The sequence below is a fragment of the Cryptomeria japonica genome, chromosome 5 (genome assembly GCF_030272615.1).
Source record: "Cryptomeria japonica chromosome 5, Sugi_1.0, whole genome shotgun sequence".
Taxonomy (NCBI): domain Eukaryota; kingdom Viridiplantae; phylum Streptophyta; class Pinopsida; order Cupressales; family Cupressaceae; genus Cryptomeria; species Cryptomeria japonica.
Window position 1 is genome coordinate 122575514 of NC_081409.1, and position 11345 is coordinate 122586858.

General features: G+C 39.9%; 1 long non-coding RNA gene across 1 annotated transcript; it reads left to right on the top strand.

Annotated features, from left to right (window-relative positions):
• Positions 1–926: 926 nt before the first annotated feature.
• LOC131031352 (uncharacterized) lies at positions 927–1476 on the top strand. The gene is made up of 3 exons (XR_009372429.1): positions 927–1002; positions 1103–1192; positions 1298–1476. It is a non-coding gene; the product is annotated as an uncharacterized LOC131031352 (long non-coding RNA).
• Positions 1477–11345: the final 9869 nt, after the last annotated feature.

Sequence of the window (11345 nt, forward strand, 5' to 3'; positions counted from 1 at the left end):
TGCCCCAAAATAGACCTAGGGCAGTCAGAGTAGTCCAGGGCCCATATGTCCCCCCTCCTCCAATTGATCCCCCACCTGCAGTTTAGCATCCTGATATCATTTGTGAGGCAGCTTCACGGACCATATCGGCTATTCACTCTTTGAGTCACCTTTTGGTTTCTCAAGTTGCATCAGTAGCTCAGCCTACTTTTGATGGTAGCGGTGCATTGGGTGGTGTTGACACGTCATCCTCGGCTCCACACATATGCATGCCACATAGCTGTGTCATGTGTGGGCACGTATGCTTGGGTCCAGTTGGACAGCCCATTGATCTTGCTGCGGATAGTGCAAATTACGAGGTGCATGAGATGCATGATGCACCAGAGGTTATTACACAGACTGGAGGATACCCCGAGTAGTCCTCACATGCTAGAGGCGAGGAGGCACCGTCATCATACATTGATGATGTATTGGTAAGATTTGTGTTTTCACAGTTCATGTTATATTTTAATTAAATATTTATAAATTAGATAATATTAAGTACTAATTTTTATTTACATGGTCTATTTAATAGTTGATGACTGAGGATGAGTTGAGATAGATTCGGGAGGGCACCTTGTGGGCCATTTCATTTGGCCTCGATAGCTTTACGGTACATATATTATTGCACCTAGTCATTTGTATTTTATTGTACATACATGCTCATCTTTTATATTTGTATTAATTAGATTATGTAGTAACTTGCATGTATATCTTATTTTACTCTTGTAGGGCACAAGCAGCACGAGTGCGGTGCAGTGTGATCTAGGATCTGGTAGTGCAATTGGAGACAAGGGAAAGGTAATTGAATGCAAATATGATTGAATGAATAGTTTAAATAACTTATAGTGATTATACATGTCTAGACATATATTGATAGTTTCATATACTTGTTGTGTATATATACAGAGAATCCTTGGCTTCACATCCTTGATGACTACACCCAGTATACCTGAAGAAGAAGAAGAGATGCCTCGAGTAGATGTGTGTTTATTTTATTTTTTGATTAGTAGATATAATTTGTTATTATCAGTGACAATTATATACTAACTTGTATCAATGTCATGTTTCTAAACATATGTAGGTTGTTTATGAAAATATTCAAAACATACCTCCTCTACCGAAGACATACATCAAGAGTCCTGCAAAGCTGAAGAGAAAATGTGGAGATGAGGTAAACATGAATAGTTCAATTAAATAGTTCATTTTTATGTTAACTTTTTGAATGTGAATTATATAATATAACTAATATTAATCGTGGTTTGTTTTTCTTGTACAGGATCCTTCAGAGCTGAGCAGTGCGGCGAAGAGGATCGATTTTGATGATCCATCAGCAGCTTAGGATGTTATAGATAGTTTTGGGATGCTTACATGTCTAGTTGGCATGTATATTTTGTATATGGACATACATTCACGTATTTAGACATACATTTTGTTTCAGTTGGTGTTTATGCCATATTTGTGTATGGACATACATTTATAATCATTCGACATTTTTATATATACAGAAGTTGATATTCAATCATATAAATTGTTGCTCATCTGTGTGTGGTGTTATCATGGAAATCTTTAATCTTCATTCCAATAATTAACAATGGTTAATAATGGCTATTTAATGAACAATACAATTCATTTCATTTCATCGTAAGTGTTGTTTTTATAATGAACAATATAATTCATTTAATGAACAATACAATACAATTTATTTAATCAACAATACAATTCATTTAATCAACAATACAATAAAATTCATTCAATGAACAATACAATTCATAAACAATACAATTCTTTTAATGAACAATACCCTACACATGCTCCTATTTTGCCCCCCCACTCGATCGAACGCTTGAGGTCATACCCTACCGGCATCGTCCCTTGAGTGCCCTAAGTGCTCAAAATTGTCAAACTTTGACGGGCCCTAACTCAGAATCTGTGGCACTTGTAAACGATCCGTTTGAACCTATGGGGCCATGAGAGGGGTCCCTACAAAAGCTTATCTCGGTTTTCCAAGTTTCCCTACGGTTTTATTAGGGCAGCAATTTTTCGGTTGGCAAAAAATCGTCAGTCTCACTCAATGGAATGTTGTCGCGTGGCCAATTTCTCGTTCAACTCATCATGATGATGAACCGTCAGCTCTGACATGTCCAGTTAGGCATAATTACCCTATGCATGCTCCTGTTTTTCTCCCCCACTCGATCAAATGCTCGGGTTCATACCCTATTGGTGTCGTCCCTTGAGTGCCCTAAGTGCTCAAAATTATCAAATTTTGACGGGCCCTAACTCAGAATCTGTGGCACCTGCGAATGATCCATTTGAACCTACGAGGCCACGAGAGGGGTCCCTACAAAAGCCTATCTTAGTATTTCAAGTTTCCCTACGGTTTTATTAGGGCAGAAATTTTTCGGTTGGCAAAAAAATCATCAGTCTCACTCAATGGAATGTTGTCGCCTGGTCGATTTCTCATTCAGCTCGTCACGATGATGAACCGTCAACTCCAACATGTCTAGTTAGGCATAATTACCCTATGCATGCTCCTATTTTACCCCCCCACTCGATCGAATGCTCGGGGTCATACCCTACCGGTGTTGTCCCTTAAGTGCCCTAAGTGCTCAAAATTGTCAAACTTTGACAGGATTTAACTCAGAATCTGTGGCACCTATGAATGATCCGTTTGAACCTACGGGGCCACGAGAGGGGTCCCTACAAAAGCCTATCTCGGTATTTCAAGTTACCCTACGGTTTTATTAGGGCAGCAATTTTTTGGTTGGCGAAAAAATCGTCAGTCTCACTCAATGGAATGTTGTCGCCTGGTCGATTTCTCGTTCAGCTCGTTGCGATGACGAACCGTCAGTTCTGACATGTCCAGTTAGGCATAATTACCCTACGCGTACTCCTCTTTTTCCCCTCCACTCGATCAAATGCTCGGGGTCATACCCTACCAGCGTCGTCCCTTGAGCGCCCTAAGTGGTCAAAATTGTCAAACTTTAACGAGCCCTAACTCAAAATCTATGGCACCTGCGAATGATCTGTTTGAACCTACAGGGCTACAAGAGGGGTCCCTACAAAAGCCTATCTCGGTATTTCAATTTGCCCTATGGTTTTATTAGGGCAGCAATTTTTCGGTTGGCGAAAAAATAGTCAGTCTCACTCAATGGAATGTTGTCGCTTGGTCGATTTCTCATTCAGCTCATCGTGATGATGAACCATCGGCTCTGACATGTCCAATTAAGCATAATTACCCTACGCATGCTCCTATTTTTCCCCCCCACTCGATCGAACGCTCGGGGTCATACCCTACCGACGTCGTCCCTTGAGCGCCCTAAGTGCTCAAAATTATCAAACTTTGACGGGCCCTAACTCGGAATCTGTGGCACTTGCAAATGATCCATTTGAACCTATGGGGCCATGAGAGGGGTCCCTACAAAAGCCTATCTCGGTATTTCAAGTTGCCCTACGGTTTTATTAGGGCAGCAATTTTTTGGTTGGCGAAAAAATCATCAGTCTCACTCAATGGAATGTTGTCGCCTGGTTGATTTCTCGTTCAGCTCGTCGCGATGATGAACCGTCGGCTTTGACATGTCCAGTTAGGCATAATTACCCTACGCATGCTCCTATTTTGCCCCCCCACTCGATCGAATGCTCGAGGTCATACCCTACCAGCGTCGTCCCTTGAGTGCACTAAGTGCTCAAAATTGTCAAACTTTGACGGGCCCTAACTCAGAATCTGTGGCACCTATGAATGATCCATTTGAACCTATGGGGCCATGAGAGGGGTCCCTACAAAAGCGTATCTCGGTATTTCAAGTTGCCCTACGGTTTTATTAGGGTAGCAATTTTTTGGTTGGCAAAAAAATCATCAGTCTCACTCAATGGAATGTTGTCGCCTGGTCGATTTCTCATTCAGCTCGTCGCGATGATGAACCGTCAGCTCCGACATGTCCCGTTAGGCATAATTACCCTACGCACGCTCCTGCTTTGCCCCCCCCCCCACTCGATCCAACACTCGGGGTCATGCCCTACGCATGTGACATCCATGAAGGGATATGAAGGGATATTTTGTAAACAATTGGAAACCTTTAATGATAATCAAGTTGAAGCCTTGAGATTTATGCAATATGGTTCAAGTCCAAAACTGTACCCTGAGAGCATTTTGATTTTACTTATGTCTTGTGTATTATAATAAAGACCAATTTGCCAATGTGACATCTTCATATGAGAGAAAAGCTTCATTTTATCTCAATACAGTTGTACCTATTTCATTATTAGAAAAAATAAATATACAAAGATCTGTTATTAGTATCCTCTAGATTATGGATTTGAATTGATGTTCTCAATTAGTTATTATCTGTTCAGCTTTTCTTCATAAGGCACAACCATCTGGTGGTTATCATATGAGGACAACCATCCATGAATTTCAAAGGAATTGATATTTATTCCTACACCTCACACTCACAAGATTAATAATAAAATGACATTTATGATTCATCAAATGCTAACAAAGTCTAATCAAAGTTCAACTTCAAGATGTATACAACATATCATATTCAACTTCAAGATGCATACAACTTACCATATTCAATCTCATGCCAACCACCACTTGGATATTGTTATATGTCGATTAAAGTACAATATATGTAATAAAACCATATAGTCTTACAAAAAAGCCAACATAGACCATCTATGTCGATTAAAGTACAATTCATTCGTAACAGGGGCACACTCACAATCTGAAGTTGCAAAGCCCTGTGGGAAGCATCAAATTAGAAATGTATTAATCTGACTCATACTACTGTCAAATGCATCAAAGATGCTACTGCTAGAGAACACCATGCTCCATTGTGGAGAGAATATTAGGTGCATCTGATGTCAGCATCTGAAAATGAAACAATGTTATTCAATTGCCAAAATCTAATTGACTTTATTTTATAAACCATTAATGAATAAAAATAGACAAGGTTACCTGAGTGAAATTTCGATGACCACTTTGACTAGTAGGTGTTGATGTAGAAGGCCCAACATTAACCTATTTACCTGACTATCAATGTCAAATGTTTGATTCAATAGATCATCTGTCATGACAATTTGATCCACTGCAGATGTGTCCTGGCCACATGCATTTGAATCATCTTCATGATAATAAATACAACAAGACCCACAATTTAATCTCATTAATGCACAAAGGAATATGTACCATCACCAAGAGAGGGTCTCGTCAACAACGAATGATCTAGCATGAACCTGTATTTTTAAGAATTGTTAGTCTACACATAAAATGCATGGATGAACATAACAGATTTATGATAACCACTTCAACTGAAATGCATGATAATAAATGAAAAGGTGGGATCATATACCATAAAAATACATCCCTTCGAATTATATCAACAAAACCCACTATGTTGATGCAAAAAATCGTAATGTGATACTGTTGTATATCATCAAAAAGTACCTTCATGAGCATAAAGGTTATGCGATAATTATATCATAAAAAATTATCAAATAGTGTTCTCTAATAACAAAAATTGTAAAGCTCATCAAATGCATGATAATAAGTCGTGTTGCAAAAATACATCCCTTCTAATTATATCGAGTGTACTCACTATGTGCATGCAAAAACTGTGTTGCCAAAACAAAATGTTCATCAATAGACCTGCATTTTGAACACATCCTTAATATACACATAACAAACTTGAACATTAAGGTTTAATGATGATTGTTTGAAATGAAATGCATGATAAAAAAATAAGGCACCATTGAAGACCTACTACTCAAGTGTGCCTAAAGGGTCATCTCTTTATTTAAGAGTATCCAGTATTGCTTCATGATCAACAATAGTCACTGTCCATAGCTCTTTGGTCTTCGGTTTTGCTTGATGCTTCAACAACTTGACATTTGTAGCTATAATAAGGTGTGAATACATTATAATGGTTTTGTGTCTCTCATAGTCTTCAAATGCAGGTATGCCATTCTTTCTAATCATGTATGTTTGCAACCAAGTTCCCACAACAACAACTGAACCTGTAGGATATGTGAACCCATCATCATCTGTCACTAGTTGTGTTAGCTTTTGTTTTCCCTGTACACATCGTGCCAACCAATATTCTGATCTCTCTTCATTCCCTTGTGGTGCAACAACTGCAAAAACATGTCCTGGTTGTACAAGATCTGATAGACGATCATACTCAAGTGAACTTTCCATGTCATCATTTGACAAGGATATTGTTTGAGATAAAGGAGTTAGATAGTGGGGAACCCACATATCAACCCACTCACTTGACTCGCACTGATCCCAATCACACTGAAGACAACTCTAACAAAAACAAGCCAATGCTCATGTCCAAATGTTCCATGTACTTGCATCTGAGCTGAGAAATGAATGCATCTTTGAAGAATCTTTAATTGTTTGACAATCCAATCTATCTCCCACTGTTCTCTCCTCAACCAACCAAAAGAATCTGCTCACTGCTGAATCAAGAGTACCTCCATGTGACAATGCTGAACTACACCAATCAACAATAGAACGTGCATCAGAGAAATTTGTACCTAAAATCCTCAATTTCTCCTTAACTAGAGCTCTCTTCAAACATGCACCTGCTCCATCATGCTCTCCCTTCCCATGCCCCGCCTCAAAAAAACACCAAATATGAGGTATACGCCTCTCCACATGCATTCTACTCAACCAATAAAACATACGCACATTCTTGAATTGACCCGTACAGTTATCTGACCATATTATATGTCGGTCAATTGCAATATCTTTCTCATGCAAGAACTCAAAAAAATTCTCGAAAGAATGTTGCACATACTCGGAGGAGTGTGATCTATCATTGCTCATATAAAAATGATACTCCCTGATTATCTTCCTGTCCTCTTTTGTACTATCAGGAGCATGTCTATATGTAATGTGAACAAAAATAGCAATCTGGACTGAATTGTAGTACTGAGACTGTACCTCATTCTGTGGTTGCAATGTATAGTTCTCTGCAAAATCAACCACCGATACAATAGTGCCAATCAGGAAAGATTTCTTACACATCCTGAACTGTTGATCCAACCACTAAGACCTATGGGTGTGCCCTGCATACTTGTAGAAAAGATTCTCCTTAAAATCCAAAATAAAATCAGCAATACTCACTTCTCTTGAGACTAATTCGCATCTAGAACCTTCACCTCCACTCTTAACAGTATATTTCACTGTCTCATATCTTTTTTTCTCAACATAATTATTTCCAAACTCATGTTCGCTACCCTCATGAAAACATGAAACAAACTTTGACAACCCACCACATTCTGAGCACTTCTCATTCAAACAATAATTTCTATAGAAATAGCAGCCATCATCTCTAGGGCATAAAAATAGATCTTACAAGTCTCTTGATGATCTCGGAAATAACATTGCACCACACTCCTGCAACATCTCATTAGTATGCATCGTAGAATGAATATGACATAAAAGTTCATGGTACATTGAAAACTCCACATGGTACTTGCAACAACAGGTATTGCGAATCTTAAGAGGAACACAATAAAATGGTTTCAAAGATTCAAAGGCCCTTTGTGATATTTGCAAATTTGGATGTAATTCACAAAAAAATTTGTACAACATTGTTTGGCTTGATTCCAAGAAATGTTTGGGATGCGGTGTGCGGTCTCGGTTGCCGATTCTTAATTTCAAAACGTCCTTTACATTGGGTGACACTCTAGAATTAGACTGCCAAAATTGTTGAATCTCTTCCTTCACATTGCCAGTCAACTTTCTATCAACACGTGGAAGCCTCCCACCAAATGCCCATGTATCTTGTTGAAGTGGATCGTCAAGTCTTTGTCTTCGTGCAAGTGCTCTATCCAAAGTTTTACGGTTTATGTTAAAATCAACACAAGTTTGTCTCATTTGATGAGCCTTCCTCAATTGATGGCTTACTAAGGAGGTTGTAATCACTCTTCGAGCGGCTCTCTTATCTCTTTCTTTGGTATTCTTTCCAATAGAATTGAGAGCGTCAAATAGATTTTTTGCAATAATAGAATTTCTCTCCGTTTTCTTGTTCTTACGAATCTTCAATTTGTTTAGCAATGGTCTCATCTTTATCATCTTTAGCAATTGAACAAAGAGTTAGCATTGCTCGGTCAATGTCTTATTGCTAAAATTTTGTTTGTAGCCCACAACCGAACAGTTCTTGTTGACCTCTTGCCTTCAAGATTCACAATAATGTTCTCATCGATTTCAAATAACCATTTTGGGGTTCTTGAAGGTCTTGGATTTGGAATTTGTCTTTCATCCATGAGAGGGTCTTCATTTCTAAAGTAATTAGGTGTTACATATGGTTCACTTGGTGAGGCAATTCCACCTTCAATGTTAAAGTTTTCCACATTTTCACCTCCTATGTCAAAATTTTCCACATGTTGAGCATTTTCGTTATCACTTTCAACATTTTCAAAATTTTCAATATTTTCACTTTCAAAATCTAAATTTTCATTTTCAATAACTTGTGGCACATTTTCCACATGTTGAGCATTTTCATTATCACTTTCAACATTTTCAAAATTTTCAATATTTTCACTTTCAAAATTTACATTTTCATTTTCAATAACTTGTGGCACATTTTCCACATGTTGAGCATTTTCATTATCACTTTCAACATTTTCAATATTTTCACTTTCAAAATCTACATTTTCAGTTTCAATAACTTGTGGCACATTTTCAATTTCAATTTCCTCTTCAGTTGAAGTAACATTAGCAATATTTAACATACCTTGTCTTCTCCTCCTATGACATTCTCTATCTCTTTCTCTATACACTTCAACTTGGTCATTTGAAAGTTTTCTTTTGTGTTTAGACTTTCGACGACTACTACTCCCCATTTCCCTCCACACATATGCTCCTTCATGATTGACAATGTAAGTTTTCACTTTAAGAATCTCCCAAAAGCACTAATTTGACTCTAGCTGTCTGCAACCCCGTGATTGTCGACAGAAAACATAGGACCCAGACTGTTGGCCCTTGGAATCAATAGAATGGCCCACAAACCCTTTTTTTTTTTTGTTTTTAGTACCAAAATCAAATATCCAATAAAATCCGATATCCGATTTTAGTACAAAATTATGTGGTCCTCAAAAAAAATTCCCGTTGCTGCCATTTACGAACTAAACTGCCACATGGCAGAAATACGATATCCGATTAAATCGAATATCAGATTTTATTGTTCATATTTTAGAGAGAGAGAGAGGAGGAGGAGAGGGAGAGGGAGAGAGAGAGAGAGAGAGAGAGAGAGAGAGAGAGAGAGAGAGAGAGGAGAGAGAGAGAGAGAGAGAGAGAGAGAGAGAGAGAGAGGAGGAGAGGGAGAGAGAGAGATAGAGAGAGAGAGAGGAGAGGGAGAGAGAGAGAGAGAGAGAGAGAGAGAGAGAGAGAGAGAGAGAGAGGAGGAGAGGGAGAGAGGGAGAGAGAGAGAGAGAGAGAGAGAGAGAGAGAGAGAGAGAGAGAGAGAGAGAGGGAGAGAAGAGAGAGAGAGAGGAGGAGAGGGAGAGGGAGAGAGAGAGAGGAGGAGAGGAGGAGAGGGAGAGAGAGAGAGAGAGAGAAGAGGAGGAGAGGGAGAGAGAGAGAGAGAGAGAGAGAGAGGGAGAGAGAGAGAGAGAGAGGAGGAGGAGAGGGAGAGAGGGAGAGAGAGAGAGAGAGAGGAGGAGAGGGAGAGAGGAGAGAGAGACATACAATATGACCCCTAACGACATGATTTGGTGTCTTAAGGGGTCCGATGGTGTCATTAGGGGTCATATGGTGTCCATAGGGGTCATATGGTGTCCCATGAACCCTTATGACCTCTTAGGACACCATATGACCCCTAATGACACCATATTGGGTCACTTTGGGTCATATTGTGTCCTAACGAGTCATATTGTGTCTTAAGGGGTCCTATGGTGTCCCAAGACACCATAAGACCCCTATGGACACCATATGACCCCTAATGACACCATAGGACCCCTTAAGACACCAAATCATGTCGCTAGGGGTCATATTGTGTCCTACGACCCCGTACGACACAATATGATCCCTAACGACATGATTTGGTGTCTTAAGGGGTCCTATGGTGTTGTTAGGGGTCATATGGTGTCCATAGGGGTCATATAGTGTCTTGGGACACCATAGGACCCCTTAAGACACAATATGACCCCTAATGACACAATATGACCCAAAGCGACCCAATATGGTGTCATTAGGGGTCATATGGTGTCCTAAGAGGTCATAAGGGTTCATGGGACACCATATGACCCCTATGGACACCATATGACCCCTAACGACACCATAGGACCTCTTAAGACACCAAATAATATCGTTAGGGATCATATTGTGTCGTACGGGGTCGTAGGACACAATATGACCCCTAACAAGATGATTTGGTGTCTTAAGGGGTCATATGGTGTCATTAGGGGTCATATGGTGTCCCAAGACACCATATGACCCCTATGGACGCCATATGACCCCTAACGACCCCATATGACCAAAGCGACCCAATATGGTGTCATTAGGGGTCATATGGTGTCCTAAGAGGTCATAAGGGTTCATGGGACACCATATGACCCCTATGGACACCATATGACCCCTAACGACACCATCGGACCCCTTAAGACACCAAATCATGTTGTTAGGGGTCATATTGTGTCCTACAATGCCGTAAGACACAATATGACCCCTAATGTTATGATTTGGTGTCTTAAGGGGTCCTATGGTGTCGTTAGGGATCATATGGTGTCTTGTGACACCATAAGACCCCTTAAGACACCAAATTGTGTTGTTAGGGGTCATACTGTGTCCTACAACCCCGTAAGACACAATATGACCCCTAACGACATGATTTGGTGTCTTAAGGGGTCCTATGGTGTCGTTAGGTGTCATATGGTGTCCATAGGGGTCATATGGTGTCTTGGGACACCATAGGACCCCTTAGGACACAATATGACCCCTAACGACGTGATTTGGTGTCTTAAGGGGCCTGATGGTGTTGTTAGGGGTCATATGGTGTCCACAGGGGTCATATGGTGTCCCATAAACCCTTATAACCTCTTAGGACACCATATGACCCCTAATGACACCATATTGGGTTGCTTTGGGTCATATTGTGTCCTAAGGGGTCATATTGTGTCCTAAGGGGTCCTATGGTGTCCCAAGACACCATATGACCCTACGGACACCATATGACCCCTTAACGACACCATAGGACCCTTTAAGACACCAAATCATGTTGTTAGGGGTCATATGGTGTCCTAAGGGGTCATAGACCACAATATGACCCTTAGGACATAATATGACACAAAGCGACCCAGTATGGTGTCATTAG